The sequence below is a fragment of the Rousettus aegyptiacus genome, unplaced genomic scaffold (genome assembly GCF_014176215.1).
Source record: "Rousettus aegyptiacus isolate mRouAeg1 unplaced genomic scaffold, mRouAeg1.p scaffold_m13_p_4, whole genome shotgun sequence".
Lineage (NCBI taxonomy): Eukaryota > Metazoa > Chordata > Mammalia > Chiroptera > Pteropodidae > Rousettus > Rousettus aegyptiacus.
In genome coordinates this window covers 77,150,467-77,168,515 of record NW_023416307.1, presented here as the reverse complement: position 1 = coordinate 77,168,515, position 18,049 = coordinate 77,150,467, and positions in this window count along the sequence as shown.

Here is an 18,049-nt window from a genome sequence, read left to right as displayed (position 1 = left end):
CAGAGCTCTGCAGAGAAATAGAACCAATACAATATTTATGTATATAGAAAGAGATTTATTCTAAAGAATTGGCTCAAGTGATTATGGAAGCTGGCATGTCCAAATCTGTTTATAAGCCAGCAAGTTTGTGACCCAGGAAAGAACCATTACTAAAGTTCAAATATAAAAGCCAAAGAACCAATACTATAGTTCTGATTGGGTGTTTTCTGCTACCTTACCTTCTAAATTGCCAATTTGATCCTCTGCTTCATCTAATCTACTGTTTTAGTTATCATGTTCTTTATTTCTGACTGGTTCTTTTTTATGTTTTTTATTTCCATTTTTATGTTTTATGTTTACCGAAGTTCTCATTGAGTTCATTTACTCTTCCCATAAGTTTATCAAGCATCCTTATAACCAATGTTTCAAACTCTGCATCTGGTAAATTGTTTGTCTCCATTTTATTTAGTTCTTTTTCCGGAGCTTTGTTCTGTACTTTCATTTGGGACATGTTTCTTTGTCTCCCCATTTTGGCTGTTTCCTTGTGCTTGTTTCTTTGTATTAGGTAGATCTTCTATATCTCCAGATCTGGTAGAGTGGCCTTATGTAATAGGTGTCCTGTGGGGCTCAGTGACACAGTCTTCCCTAATCACTGGAGCCAGGTGCTCCAGGTGTATCACTTGTATGGGTTGTGGGTGACCTCCTGTTGTAGTTGAGCATTGGTTACTATTTGCACATCGGTGGGCAAGATTGACCCTCAGGTTGATTGGTTATGAGTATTGTTGGTGAGAGGCTGACCCTGTATAGCAAGATTCACTGGGATTCTGGTGCCTTCCCAGTCTATTCTTTGTGTATGTCATCTTCCGATGCAGACTTGGGCGATGTTTTATTCAGTCTGAAACTGGCCACTGGACATCCCAACACCAGGGCCTCCTGAAAGGGACCTTGCCATAGGCCAGGTTGAGCTTCATTCAGTCTGTGCCTTGCCCAGGGTCACTTAGCAAGAATCACCAAGCAATTTCCAGATGTCTACCAATTGCACTGGGGTTGGAGTTTCCTCGCAAGGCCAAGGCACAAACTGAGGCTAACTGTAGCTAGTACTAGGTTTGTGTCTGTTCAACAAGAGACGTGGAACACGTCAAGTTCAAATGGTGCTTGGTTTGGATTTTGAGGACCTTTGAGAGGTTTTAGAAAAGTCCACGGCATGAGCCAAGACAGGCTATTTGTATGGAAAAGGCCCTGTAAGTGTCTTGGTTGTACCTATAAGTTAGGTGACTCAGTGTCAAAGAGAATCACCAAGGCAGAGCAACCAATGTTAGCCCAGTTGATGGAGACTCAGATATGGTTACTATCTACATCTGCATGTCTGGAGAGAGGAAGGCTAAACAAAGAAACAATGGCTTCTGCCAGCACATCTATCTGAGAGAAAGCTGCCCCTCCTGCCTTCACCCTGAAGCCAGACAATTCAGTTCCCTCACATAGGTTCCTGGCACCTTTCAAGCTGCTGCCCCAGTGTTGGAACTCAGAGTGAGTGAGTCTGTCAAAGAGTAAATCTGCACATGCGAGACCCTTAAGAGGAATGTCTGCAAATCTAGCTTCCCTTCACCTCACTCAGCCACAATCTTCTCTGGTTTTCACAGAAGTTGTGGGAACTTCTCTTGCCAGAACTGGAACCCTGGACTGTGGAGCCTACTGTAGAACTAGGACCTCTTAGTCTTTTGGGGACACCTCCACAGCCAAAATATCCCTCCCAACTGCCACATGCAGATGTGGGACATACCCATTCTGCATCTTCACCCCTCCTACCAGTCACGAGGTGCCCTTTTCTGTATGTCCCAGTTGTAGAATTTCAGTTCAACTAGACTTCAGGCAACTCCTAATCATGTCTATTCCGTAGTTTAGTTATAATTTTGATGTGTTTGTGAGAAGAGGCAAGCACAGCCTTTACACACTCCACCAACTGGACCAGAAGAAATCTAGACCATTTTACCTGAAAGTGACATTATTTCCATGAGAGTTCTTTAGGGGAGACATATCTAGTGATTAAGGTGCACTTAAACCTATAGTTTTTTGTTTTTGTTTTTTTTTAAATCAAACCTTTTTCAGGGAGCATGTATAACTATTATTCACAAAACTGAGTTCACCTATATCCTAAAACACCTCTGAATTCTTTAACACTGAAAGATATTTTTTTACTGTTGTTTTTTGTTATTAATCTAACTAGGGCTATGAGAATGGTCAACATGTATTGAAGTTTTTCATGATGATCTTCAATACCATGCATCAAATTTAATGCCAGAAGATTAATTTTTTCTATAATGATCTTCCATCATGCTTGGTTATTTTAATTTATTTAAAGACAAATTTATTAACCTTCTTGAAAAAAATATAGTTTCATTAGTAGCAAATTATTCCCTGGTCAAGTATTTATTAAACTCTGTGGTAACAAGGTTATTTGGTGGCTTGTGATACCAGTGCCATGGTCATGGTAACCATGGTGAATTTTGGGACCTTAAAAATTATTATATAATTATTAAGCTCCAGTTGCTTCCATAAGAAAGGTTAACTCTAAGAATTAGTTTATCACTCACTTGTCAACTCTTATGTCATGCTCACTTCCATGCTTCAGTTTCTGATAGACATAAATATTCTCTGGCAATCCTTATCTCTTCAGTTCATTCTTTGGTAAGGACTCCACATTTTGGCATTGGATTAACATGTCACTCTTATCGCTAATATTTTAATGTTCATTTTATTAAGTTTTCATGAACTTGCTTTTTCATTTCCAATGTTATTAGAGATACTTTAAGGACTGTGAAATATGAGTTTCATCTATAGAAAATATTGTTTTAGTCATCTTTCAGCAAAATTTATATGGTCTCTAAAAGCCAACATTAGCTTATAGAGATTGATAGCTTTTGCACTCCTCCATCTCAGAGAAGTTAAGATTAACTAATGCATTTTGTTTACAATTTGTACATGATAAAATTTCTGAATTCACCTTTTGGTAAACCTGGAAGGCAAAAGATCATCTTTATTTTGGAAATCTCTGAGAGCATCATATTACCAAGCAAAATAAAACCAATTTAGACTATTTGGTATTTTAACAGCTCTTTAGACAAATATTAATTCTTCATTGGTGTTAATGATTTTACTATTCATGATTTCTTAATTTTTAAATTTTTTTACTATTTAATTACAGTTGTCATATAACATAATATTAGTTTCAGATGTACAACATAGTTATTAGACCTTTGTATAACTTGCAAAGTGATCACCCCGATAAGTCTAGTATTGGGTCATTTCTTTTCTAAGGTGTGCCTTTTCAAAGACTTGACTTATGATGGCTAGAAAGCAAATTAAAAATCTAACTTCTTAATGAGCAAATGTTTGATCAGCTAACATGCTCTGATAATTTAGGACTTGGACTAATTGTGCTCTTCGACACTCTGAAAAAGAAATAATGAGTCTGGAAAGATAGGAAAATATTGCATTTACAATTACCCACATGTAAATATTCCAAAAATTAGCTTTGTCTTAATCACATTTTCTCACTTATGTGTTATAAAACTAATTTCCTATAAACAATGTAGCTGTATTTATAGGCTTCCAAGTTCAGTGTGAAAATCCATTGGCATATACATTGGCATGTTGCATCTGTATAAATATAGTATTAACTACAGAACATAGGGCACACAAACATGATAGGCTCAAATTCACCTGGATGACATCTAGAAAATTGTAGTCTTTTCTATGTTTGAGAAGACATTATTTTTCTTAGCCATTTAAAAAGATATTGATCTGTGCTCCATGCAGTAGTGTGTCTGAGGATATTATTATTGTACTTTAGATCAATTCTCATAAATTATTGCCCCAGGAAAGTGAACAGAAAAGAAGAAGGAAAATGGAGGGGGAAAAATTAAAAGAACAGCAAATAACCAGTGTTTAGAGAGACTACAGAGATTTTGATTAAACATAAGACAGTAATATGCAAAGTGAAGAGATGACCTTGTAACCATAATATAGAAAGATAACTCTCAGGAGACAAACTACAAATGGAGTCCTATAATCTGGAAGGCAAAAGACTATCTTACCAGTGAAAACTCCAACCTTACCAATCAAGCATAATATAACTTATGGCCTATGGGTAGACTAAAATTGAGGTTATTTTTTTCAAAGGATCAAAACCCTGCTGTTTTTTAAAAATATTAATAAATGAAAGTAAAGTTTACAGCTCTTTTAACACTTCCTTATGATGAAAACCTTAACCAACCAACATAGTATAGAACTATGGTGAGGAATTCTCAGGGAAGAGCAAGCATTCCTTTATTCTAGTGAATTGCAAGTTAATCAACAATGCAAGAATTCAGATTTTTCAAATAGTATTCTGGTTCACCAGTATTTTGGGGGGGGGGTTAATTCTACATATAATCATTTTCGATTCTGTGAAAAAGAGTGTTATCCTATAATTCAGGTCGGGTTTTCTGGGAAACACTCTTGCATTGAACTTAGTTGTACCCTTGAGATCTGCACCTTGGAAGAGAAAGGAAGGAAAGGGAGTACATCCTGACTGGGTAGAGGGGAGGTTGAACCTTGATAAAGTCTTAGAAGTCTCAGCCAAATCAACAGTGGGCTCTGAAACTAAGATGAGCCTTCAGAGTTTATCCGAGTTAGAGTGCATGTATGCGTGTTTGAGAGGTGGGGAGAATTTATACCTTAACCTCAATCAGTTATTGGATACAGGCTGTCTGGGGAAGGAGGGCAAACTTTGAGCGAAGTGAGTCTTCTCATCTGAGGGAATCCCATAGGGGACTGCCACCTGAGGGCTGTTGCTGACAGCACTCTCAAAGGAGAGGGTTAAGGGGTAGGGAATTAAAGCTTTCATTCCTGAAAAGGATTCTAGGTAACCCATCAAAGTATCCACTAGATCCATAATATAAAATGTTGTTAAGAAATAATTTCACTTGAGAACAAATTTTTGCACAGTTCTCTACAAAAATTTCAATCTTATTGAAATATCTGAAACATCATATTTGATGTTACTTTAGCTTGAAATGCTGTTAGGAGAATAAAATTGACTACAAATAACAAAACATCCAACTCAAACTGGCTTAAACATTAAAGAAATGTATTGATTTACATAACCAGAAATATAAAACGTGGGGTTCTGGACTAACATAATCTAATTTCCCTATTCTTCCTTTGGCTGTATTCTTCTTGGTGGAGCAGTTGTTTTTGTTTTATTTTTGTTTTTGTTTTTAATCCCTGTAGCAATGTTGGTTTCACATTTACCCATAAAATCATCCCATAGGAGAGACTATCTCTTACTAAAGCTTATGGCTCGTAGTGAAGGGTTTGGATTTAAATTTTATTCTAACCACAATAGGAGCAATCAGAGAGGTTTTTTTTCCCCCCCTTAAACTAAATTTCATTTAAATACATATATTAGCTTTATAACTAAAGTAAATAAGTACTTAGGACACAGATATAGATTTTAAGCTTTAAATGTCTGAAAATGTGAGACATATTATGCCATTCATATTATCAGAAACTTATTAAACATCAACACTGAAATACTATCTTTGTACTCTCTAGAAATAGAAAAAGAAAACAAGTTACTCATAAAATTCTTTCCAAAATAAACTACATTTATGAACACTATCCTGTTGATTATAATTCTGTTTGCACTTCTGTTTGAGCAATTGTACAATCACTTACCTATAGCAGCAAAACAAAATGAGAAAATGACAGACAAAAATTTATCTACTTTTAGATTAAGAAAAGAGACTCATTAAAAATCAGCAACAAAAATCCTCTGCTCAAACCATCTAGAAATCAAATTAAATGCAAATAATTCACTAATAAGGTTTGCATTTATTAATATACATTTATTACAAAATAATTCCAAAAATTATAATCCTATGAAATTTCCATTTCAACTATAGTACAATCATTTAAATAATAAAACTAAAACAAAAAATTCGAAATTACTTTAGAAGATAAAATAAATTTTTACTGTGTATTATTTTAACACATTTGCTAACCTTGAAAATGCTCTACATACACAAAATGCTAGTACAATTAAATAGAAGTAATTAAATAATATGTTTTACAATGAAATTATCTACAGTTATAAAAAACTATTCTATGAATCATAATTCTCTGAATCTTCCATTTGAACAAATGGCGCTTTACTAATAGTAATAAAATGAAAAAAGAAAAAGGAAAAAAAAAAAGCATTTGCTGAGGTTCTGGAAGCAGAACCATCAGAAGCAAGGATAACATCGAGAATGACTCATCTATTTTCAGACTGTGTAGACAGAAGTTGGAATCTAGACCTTGGTGTAGCACTATTTCTTATTGCCAGTGAGGATATGATGGACTAGGGAAGTCCACTGGTAGAAAGAATTCCAGGGAAGTTTTGCCCTTGCTTTCCAGAAGAGGGAGAATGATAGGAATTCTTTTGTCAGGGACCCCTCTATGACACATGAGCTCTGCCTGGAGGATGATGTTAAGCACCAAAGCCTATGCCATTCTGGTGGGATAAATGGATTAAAAGGAGGTCTAAAGAGTATCAGTGTAAGGAGCATCAGGACAAGCTTTGTGTTATAGAGGATCTGATGTATCAAAATAGAGCTGCATCAGATGAAGAGATCGTTCTCCTGGGGTCATGGTCCTGTTGAGTAGCATCTGTTCTATATTGAGCACCAAATCCTGGATGGCCATACTGTTACAGCCAAATCTCCATCCTTCCTTGGGAATCAGTTTATCCATGGGGTTTCCGATGATGTCAGGCCTCTCTTCCAAATGTCACATGGAAAATGTGGAACATAACTAGGACATAAGAACATACATTGAAATGTTCACAATTAAATTTTCCTCAATTAATATTTGTCATAAGTTTACCTATTTTTCTTAAATTATCAAGGTTTCTTTTAAATATCAGCACTGTCAACCTCTTTTTGTGAGTGTATCTCACAGGAAGTAAATTGGCTTTGATAATTGCCAATGATTGTTTTCAATTTCTCTAGAAAATTATGACTTGTATTTTATAGGTTTCCACTTCTTCACAAGCTTGGCTGATCTATTCAATTGCTTTGGAAATGTTCTCCTCTTTTTGTGGTAAATTTCCTCTAAATTGAATCTTCGGCGAATATCTATTTATTTTTCTTAGTACAGTTCAGAAATGACTTGGTGTTTTTCCTGGAACTTGCCTCTTACTTTCTGTTTTTTTTTTTTTTTTTTTTTTCTGAAAAGGGTTTTCACTTTGCAGAATGTATTAACTATGCTATTTTCAGATAATTTAGTGTACATTTGATTTCATTTTTTTCAAAGATTTTTTTTAAGCAAGTGTATTTGTTTTCTATTGCTTCTATAACAGATTACCATAAACTTAATGGCTTAAAATAACACAAATTTACTATCTTGCAGTACTGGACATCAGATATCCAAAATCTGTTTAGGTTAAAACCAACATATCTACCAGCAGAACTGTGTTCTTTCTGGAGGCCCTAAATGAAAATTCATTTATTATTTTCTCCAGCTTTTAGAGGTTGCCGATATTCCTTGACTTGTGGCCACATTGCTAACCTCTGCTTCTGTTGTCACATTTTCTTCTAGATTTCTGACCCTCCTGCCTCCCATTTTGTGATTACATTAGTCTTACCCAGATAATTAAAGATAATATCCATGTCTGAGTTCCTTAATTTAATCATACTTGCAGTTTCTTTTGCCATATTAGGTAAAATATGCATAGATTTTGAGATATGGATATAGACATCTTTGAGAGGTCATTATTCAGCTGACTATAGTATTTATTCACCCTCATTCATTGGTCTCTTCAAAACACCTTCTAGGAAATTTCTATGTTTTGATGCATTTATTAAATTGCATTCCATGTTTCTACCATCCGTGATGTCTTCTCCAAGAACAGCAAAGTTTCCATGATATGGCTTAGTCTTTTAGAACCTGTCCCATACCACTTTAAGCTCACTCATGCTTCTTTTCCACCTTTCTGCTTCTTATGAAAGCAGTTTTGTCCTTCCCTAAGGATCAGAATTTTCATCCAAAGCATTTTTAGTTTTGTATGAAGCTGTTCTTCATTCTTCTGATGTATTTCATAGACTGTTTTGGTTGCAGTTACTTGAAATTGTAAGTGTTTTGATGCATCTTTTGAAGAATTAATGTTTCTTGTTTCATTTGCCATCAGTACAATTCGTTCCAAAGATTTAGCTTTCTCTTCTTTTAGTACTTTTTCCAAAAGTCTCTATTTTAAGCCCAAATAAAGATTTTCCAGGTCTTTATTGGTTTTAGTTTTTGTATTTCTAATAATGTCTTCTAAAGTCTGGCTTCTATTAGCATTGATTCAAGGCTTCCAAATAACTTTATATGAGTCTAAGCATTGCAAAGATAATGCTGTCTTCATCAGATGGGCAGAAACACTAGTGGCAAGTTCGTTGTCTTTAATTGTATAAAGTAAGATTGAATGATTGGAAGTTCTACATTCTACTATAACTAAAAACACCATCAAATTTTACAGCAGTCCCTGGGGACCTCGGCCTAGTATAATGTCCCCTATTAGCTCCGCTACCACCTGACTCATTATCTCTAGGACAAGAGTGACCCAGAACATGACAGCCACTGGCAGGCTCTCCATGGCCCCTGAGGCCTTGGCTGAGCCCCATCAGGTTTCCAGAACCCTGATCACCACCATAAATGGTGGTGCAGACAACCCTGTGGGCATTACTCCTTGAACCACACTAGAACCTGGGCCATCAGGCAGACCTCCAGGGAGCTGGAGGTCTGAGGGAGACAATTACAGAAAATAACCTCCCAAACTCCCTGACATAGTGACAGACAGGGATCTCAAGGTCTTAGGGCATACAGAGGTCAGAGGGAATAGCCTGAGGCTTTAGCCAACACAGCCCTGCTGCGACCTTTGAGGACTCTGATAATCAATATCTTATACTCGTAACTAATTTAGGAGTCCCTGGATTAGGAAACTCCAATGGGGGATGAAATGCAGGCCCTCAAACTTGATGTTTTATCTTCTCTTGAATAAAATTTTATTCTCTGGCCTGGGACTTTATCCCACCCACAAAGTTGTAGAAAACCTGCCTCTTTCAATCCCCCTCTTTGATTTGTTTTTGGTCTTTCTTAAATATACTTGGGGAGTGGTGCAGAATGGGAGGGGTCATACAGAATGGTTCAACAGTGTTGTGCTGGAGTAAGCTAGTGAAAGACAATTATGTTTATCTTTTCTCATCTCCATGTTGGACTTCCTATTGTTTTAAATAGTTCATGGTGGTAGCATTTACACCATAGATATCTACAAAAGTAGCAGATAAGGTGTGTTTTGTTTGTTCGTTGCTTTGTTTTTTCTGGAGAGGCAGTTTTGGAAATTATTTTCAAGCTCATTACTGCCTCAGAATTTCTAAGTCTGAACTATTTTCATGATCTGTCCCCAGGCTTAGGCTGCCCACCCTCATGTCTTTGTTCTGTAAATCATAGTCACACCATGGTTCACTGGATTTCATCTTGCTGCTTCCTTTCACATCTCCTGTAGAGATCACAACAAAAGTTCTGACTAACTTTCACACAAATCTAAGGGAAACTTAGTGACACTATCCCTAGGCCTCTCTCTAAACACATCCATACTCATTCTTATTTAACTGAAATTTCCCTCACCATTGCCCTGAGTCTGCTGAGTCTGTCTCCTCTCAGAGGGCAAAAGAGAAAAGAAAACAAAAGAATGTTTGCTTGTAGCTTTAGTTTTCTTGAGTCTCTATTTTTTTTTCTTTTTGACTTTCATGTCTATATTTAATCCAAATGATAGGAGAATAAAATTAATCTCCTTTTTCCCTGTCTCCTGAGCTCTCATTTTGCCCTTTCCTTTTCTCTATATTAAACTTTATAGGCTCTCCCTTCTAGACCAGAGGTCATGATCTCCTTCACATTCCTCTGATTTGGATTACTCTACATCATATGTCTTGACTTTCATCATCTCTCCAATGTGAAGAATCAACCAATTTTGATCTTAACATATAAAATTTGGTTTTAAAATTCAGAAAAATGCATGCCACAGCTTCTGGGGTGTAAACTTTGAGACTAAGAACTAATCTATGACTCCTTTTACCTAATCAGCATTTTCCCTCTCCTTCTCTTAGGTGGGAAATTTTATGATTTAGCCTTAATGTAGATGAGTTAAAGACAACTATAGTTTACAGGAGAATTAAGAGCACATATATTAAATATTTTGAGAATGTTATCTCTGTTGCAGTTTTATTACTCCTTTAAAAAAAAAGAGAGGAAAAAAACATTTCATCTCAACAAAATACCATAAATGTATAAAAATTTTATTTAATTTGACTTTATAAGGACTAAAAAATTACTCATGTACATGTTTCTATGGTTCTTAACTTTTGAATACAAAAGTATGAGATGAGTCCTGAGTGTCCCAGAAATGTTGGAAAAGTAAAATAAAGAATGTTTAGGTAAAGAATTATCTATTTAACAAGGTAGTCTCTTATGTTGTGAAATATGTTATGCAAAATATTTTATCCACTAAAATGATCAGCAAATACATTGTAAATCTGTTCATCATTGGTATATATATTTTTAATATTGTGATTAATATAATGTACCTAAGTAAGCCTGAAAAAGAACTAAAATCTAAACAACCATCTTTGAGAATCACCTGAACTCTAGCTGAACAGAAGTCCTACTACTGAGGATATACAGAAGAAGCAACCTCAGACTTGGTAAGAGGGGCAGAGATATAAAACGAGCTGGTCCCCACTCCCATGTATGATGGTTAAAAATAAAGAGGGATATCTCAGCTGTAGAAGTCATCCCTGAGGAGCGCTGGGGTCCCAGCCTTACACCAGGCTTGCTAGCACAGGATTTCAAACTGGGGAAAGAAGTCCCTATAACTTCTAGCTATAAAAACCAGTAGAAATTGTGGCTGAGTGAGACAGAGGGTAGCTAAAGTTCCAGATGTCCAACTTAAATGGCCCACACATGGACTTAATCACGCGCAGACTCACTTGCTCTGAGTTCCAGCACTAGGGCAGCAGTTCAAAAGGTGCCAGGCACATACGAGGGGGAACTGAATTATCTGGCTTCAAGGCAAGTACTAGAGGAGAACCTTTGTCACAAACAGAAGTGCTAGCTGAAGTCATTATTCCTTTATTGAACTCTCCCACCACCAGTATGCAGACATGGGCAGCCACCATATTTGAGTCTCTACCAACCTGGCTAACACTTTTAGTCCTGACATCATGATTCCCTGAGATCCACTCCATCACACTTGTGGGACTACCTAAACTGCTTCCAGGAGCTTTTCCACGTGAATGGCCTGTCTTGACTCATGCAGAAAACTTTTATAGAATATCTTAAAGGTTCGAAAACCCCAAACTAACTCCTGAGCTGTAGAGTCAGCCCCTGAACAACAGGTCCACTGTAGTCACGGCCAGTTCTTACAACCAATCAGCCTGAAGGTCAATCCCTCCAATAAATGTTCAAACAGCAACCAAGGCTCAACTACAATAGGAAGGCACCCACAACCTATACAAGGTACAACTGGTTCAGGAGCAACTGGTTCAGGCTACCACTGGGCTCCACAGGACACCTAATATATAAGGTCATTCTACCAAAACTGAGAGACATAGCAGATCTACCTAACACATAGAAACAAATGCAGGGAGGCAACCAAAATGGGGAGACAAAGAAATATGTCCCAAATGAAAAAACAGAACACAGCTCCAGAAAAAGAACAAAACAAAATGGAGGCAAGCAATCTACTAAATGCAGAGTTCAAAACATCGGTTATAGGGATACTCAAAGAACACAAGGGAATACATGATCTCAGTAAGAACTTCTACGAAGAAACAAGAAACACGAAAATGCAGATAAAAAACATTAAAAAGAACCAGTCAAAAGTGAATAATATAATAACTGAAATAAAGAACACATTAGAGGGAATCAGCAGTAGATGAGATTAAGGAAAGGCTCAAATCAGTGATTTAGAAGATACAGTAGCAGGACAGCAAGAAGAAAAACAATTCAAAAAAATGAGGATAGTTTAGGGGGGCTCTGGGATGACATCAAGTGTACCAACATTTGCATAATTTGGGTACCAGAAGAAGAAAGAAAGCAAGAAATTAAAAATCTATTTGAAGAAATAGTGATAGAAAAGTTCCCCAACCTGGTGAAGAAAGTAGACATAAAAGACCAGGAAGTGCGGAGCCCTAAAATCAAGATGAACCCAAAAAGGCCCACGCCGAGACAAATAGCATTTAAAATACCAAATTTTAAAAGCAAAGAGAGAATCTTAAAAGCAGCAAGAGAAAAGCAGTTACCTACAAAGGAGCTTCCATAAGACTGTCAGCTTATTCCTCAACAAAAATTTTACAGGCCAGAAGGGATTAGCACAAAATATTCCAAGTGAAGAAAAGCAGGAACCTATGACCAACTACTCTACAGGGCAAAGCTATCATTTAGAATCGAAGGACAGATAAAGAGCTTCCTGGACAAGAAAAAACTAAAGAAGTTTATTATCACCATACCTATATTACAAGAAATGTTAATGAGACTTATTTAAGAAGAAGAAAAAAAGATAAAAAATATGAATAATTAAATGGCAATAACTACATGTCTATCAATAATTACTTTAAATGTAAGTTAATTAAATGTTTCAATCAGAAGACAGAGTAGCTGAATGGGTAAGAAAATGAAACCCTTACGTATGCTACCTTCAAAAGATTTACTTCAGATTGAAAGACACACACAGAGTGAAAGTACAGGGAGGGAAAAAGATATTTCATGAAAATTGAAATAAACAAATAAAAATCTGAGATACCAATACTTATATCAGACAAATTAGACTAAAACAAAGGGTATAACAAGAGACAAAGAAAGACCCAGGAATTCCACTTCTGGGTATTTATGCTAACAAACTCAAAACACTACTTCAAAGAGACACGTGCATCCCTAAGTTCATTGCAGTATTATTTACAATAACAAAGGTATGGAGGTAACCTTGTTGTCCATCAATAGAAGAATGCATAAAAAAAAGCGGGTACATATACATGATGACATGTTACTCAGCCATTAAACACACACACACACACACACACACACACACACACACACGTTTGCCATCTGCAATAACATGGATAGATTTAGAGGGTATTGTGCAGAGCGGAGCAAGTCAGAAAGAAAAAAGACAAATGCCATATTATTTAATTTATATGTGAAATCTAAAGAATAAACTTATGAATAAACAAAACAGACATACCAAAAGCATGGTATGTCTAATGGTTGCCAAATGGGAGGTTTATTGGGGAAATGAGTGCAAAGGGGATGGGATTACGAAGTACAAATTAGTAGTTACATAATAGTCATGATGATATAAACTATAGCATAAGAAATATAATCAATAATATTGTAATAACTATGTATGGTTTCAGATGGGTACTAGATTTTTTGGGGTGAGCACATCGTCAATTATATAAATGTCTAATCACTATGTTGTACACCTAAAACTAATGTAATATTGTATGCCAACAGTAATTGAAAAATTAAAAACAACTTTTTTAAAATAGAAAAAATACAAACACTTGTTCTTTTTTCTTTAAAAAAATTAAAAAACTCATAGATAGAACCTTTTCTTTAACTCATGACTAAAATGTATACATCAAAGGAAAATCGTATTAGTCATATTCTGATTATTACATTTGAAATAACCACAGTTCTCCCACAATACCTCCAACCAGGGTAATCACTGAGAGGGATGTCAGAATACTTTCTTATGCCAATTCAACTTCTGCAATGCCTTCAGAATGATCTTTTCAAATTATCATCTGTTCATGCCATCATGCTGTTGCTTTGCGTGCATTCTAAGTCTCTTTACAATTGTTTCAAATCCACATACCTCATTTTTATCTATCTCCTTTCTCATCTATGCATCTCCTAATTCAAACACATTGATTTAATTTTTATATCTGATAGTAGCGAGGTTATTAGTTGCTTACATGAGCTGTATACCATAAGGGAGAGACCATTAAGGTATATTTCAGATATAAATAACTTAGCTTACTTTTATACTATATGCCATCTACAATGGATTAGTTTAGGTATAAAAGGTGTTCCAAGTAGGGCCAATTAGATGCTTTCTTCCAGAATTTTGAATTGAGATTAACAGAGCCTAATTCAGCCAGTGTTCCAGAATATAGGAAACACAAAACTGAGAACTGTAAAATAAGCAAAATATAATTGCCTGTGGACTGAAAAATTGAGTTGATCTTCAGAGAAAGATGATGGAGATGTACCAAAAGTATTAGAGAAAAGGGATCTTTAAAGCTATCAGAGTTTATCTGTCCCTCATCCCAGAGTCTTCCTCACACTCCTATTGATTTGCTCTTAGGTTTTGAGACATATTCCTAAGCTCTCAAAATAAATCCTTCTTGTTTTAAAGCTAGTTTTAGATTATTTTTTTATTGTTTATTACCCTAAAATCCTCACAAATACATATTCTGATGAGTAATTAAAGGCAAAGAAAACATTAATAATTTTGGAAAATATATAAATTAAACATGTCTCAAGATTATCCCATTAACATCTTTTGATAGAATTATACCATAATTTATTTCCAATATGTTTCATGACCATTCCTATTTTAAAATCATCTAATCCAGTCCTTACTACTATATTGATGTGTGTGATGATGTCTGTGTTGATTATTTGCTGTTTTTCTAAGGTAAGATGTCACTGGAAGTTGATTTCTCATCTTTGGCATGCCACTGTTTTTGCCAAATGAATAACAGTAGTAATGTACATCACTTTTAGGATAGAACCTATAAACAGCTAGTGGGGCTTTTCTATGTTCCATTTTTCCTGTCTGCCTGACTGCATGCAGAGGATCCTCTAGAAATAGGGCCCAGCAGAGCCACCAATTGGAAATGTCACATGGAATACCACCTGCTATACCAGAAGTACATGCATTTGGCTAATACCTGAGAAGCGTACTTCTAAGATATGAAATATAAGATAAATTAAATGTGATGATTTATTTGTTATTATTAAACTTACTACACTGTAGTCTCCACAGTGACTAGAATGCTGCAAGTTCACAATAAACTTTCATTGATTAAGGATATGAATCCATTAAACTAAAAACAAATATCTATGTACTTGTCTTAGAGAAATAAATTATATCGGCCCATAGTAGAAGGTATTACTTCTGGCCTCCAAGTCATTGTAGGATGATCCTTATTTAAGATTTTTACATGGAGATGTGTAAAAACATAGTGTGTCCTTTATCCATGGATTTAAAAAGTAGCTTCTGGTTTAATAACAACATAAATGACAACAAAAGTTGATTTTATTTTAGTGAAAAGGAAATATGGGATCGGAGAACAGGGTCACTGTCTGGTTAGGCTGTCTTATCCCTGATAGTGTGTCATCTAATGAAAATCTGAAGAATTGACAGTTCTGATTGTAGTTAGAAGGGCTTAAAAATAATGGAGAAAAAAAACTAAAGAAATGACAAAGTAAACTTACATTCTAGATAAATTTTCCTAGATATTGTCTAATTTAGATTCTTCAAAATAAATTTTTCTTTCTTCTAAATTTAAAATATAATTAAAAAAATAGAAAACTCTTTTTAAGTATTTTTCCCCATTTAACTTTAAGGAACTTTTTACATATTACTTGAACTTGAAACATTTTAGATATGTTTGACTATGCAGTGGGAGATAAGCAATTTATGTTAAATGATATATGATGACAATATAAAAATATAAATGAAACAAATATAAAATATTCCTAAAACTTTTCTAGAAAAATTTACTCATTCTTAAATGAATATCCCTAATTATTTTCATCAATATTTCAATGCAGGTTATTATATAATAATTACCCCTTTATGACACTATGTTACACTTTAGTTAATTAAGGTTGGAATTGTAAAAATACATTATTATACTTTTGTATTGTATTTAGGGTTTTAATTACAACTTTTTTCTCTCCTTGAGAGTAAGTTGGAATAGGAGATAATCTTAATCATTTAATTAAATCAAATTCAAGTAAAGCAGAAAGAAAATTTGTGTGTATTATTTAAACCTTTTAAATATCTGTGGCCATGAGAAGAAATATAGATTCCTTATATAGAGTTCAAAAATAAAACTGGCAGCATAAAATAGTCTAGGGGAGGGAAATAATATCTACCAAATAAATAAAAAGCCAACATCTACCAAGTCCATCAGTTAGATCTTGATCAAATAATTTAATGATTAAATAAGGTAAATTTATACTTTTTATGAAAAGAGAAACAATCAAATCAAGAAAATGGTTGGGTAAAATTATTTTTAGTTGTACATACAGTACAAGGTATGTATGGTTATAGCAGAACTATTTTTCCATGTATTTTTTTTTTTTTAATCTTTGTCACATATTGGGAAGACCGTGTCATTCATTATTCCTCCTCATCAAATTATAAATTCTTACATGTATCTTACTCTTGGTTTGGAAAAATAAAATTGAACTAAACAGAAAAAAAGACTGGACTTATATGTTTACCCTCTTTGCTCTATCTTTTCCTGGTAAGTGGAAATGATTTGGGTCTTAACATAGCAGCCGTTAATAAGTTCTTTAGAAAGAGTAAGAAATAAAATAGTGACTATTGAGATTTACCACATTAACTTTGTCATCGACTTCCTTTGTGACCAAAGTTAAGACATGTAATACTTTTGATTCTCAGGTTTTTCATTTTAAATGGAGCCAAGTGTTCTACCATATCTTAAGGGTTGTTATAAAACTAAAAAGTGATAGTATCATATAAAAGCATTTTTTAAATTTATTTATTTATTTTAATTTGTTTTAAGTATACAGTACATTGGTTATACATATATGAGATTTATAAAACAATCCCCCTAATTGCTCCTTCCCTCCTCTGATTTTCCACCTAGCCGATATATTAATGCTAACTGCATTCCCTATGCAGTGCTCTCCATCCCCATGACCATCTATCAACTACTAATTTATACTTGTTTAACCCTTCATCCTATTCCCCCAGCCTCCCAACTCCCCTCCCCTTTTCCATCACCAAACTGTCTACTATATTTGTGAGTCTGTTTTAATTAGTTTTAATTAGTTGTTCTTTTTGTTTCTTAGATTCCACATATAAGTGAAATCATATGGTATTTATCTTTCTCTGTCTGACTCATTTCACTCAGCATAAGAACCTCTAGGTCCATCCATGTTGTTGCAAATGGTAGGATTTCATTTTTTAAGATGCGTAAGTAGTATTCCATTGTATATATGAACCATACCTTCTTTATCCAATCATCTGTTGATGGGCATTTAGGTTGCTTCCATATCTTGGCTATTATAAATTGTTTTGCCATGAATATTGGGGCGCATAGATCTTTACGAAGTATTGTTTTGATTTTCTTTAGTTAAATACCCAGAAGTGTGATTGTTGGATCAAAACGTATATCCATTTTTAATTTTTTGAGAAACCTCCATACTGTTTTCCATAGCAGTTGTACCAATTAGCCATCCCATCAACAATGTATAAGGGTTTCTTTTTCTCTGCATCATCACCAGCACTTGTTGTTCTTTGATTTATTGATGATAGTCATTCTGACAGATGTCAAGTGATAGCTCCTTGTGGTTTTAATTTGCATTTCTCTAATAATTAATGACCTTAAACTTCTTTTCATATGTCTATTAGTCATCTGTATTTCCTCTTTGAAGAAGTATCTGTTTAGGATTTCTGCCCATTTTTAAATTAGATTATTTTTGTTGTTGTTGTTGAGTTGTATGAATTCTTTATATATTTTGGATATTAAACTCTTAATCAATTGTATCATTAGCAAATATTTTCTCCCAATCACTCAGTTGTCTTTTTGCTTTGTTGTAGTTTGCTGTACAAAACTTTTTAGTTTGATGTAGTCCCATTTGTTTATTTTTTCTTTTATTTCTCTTGCTGGGGAGATAAATCCAAAAAGAAATTCCTGTTAGTAATATCAGAGAGTTTACTACTCATGTATTCTTCCAGAAGTTTTAT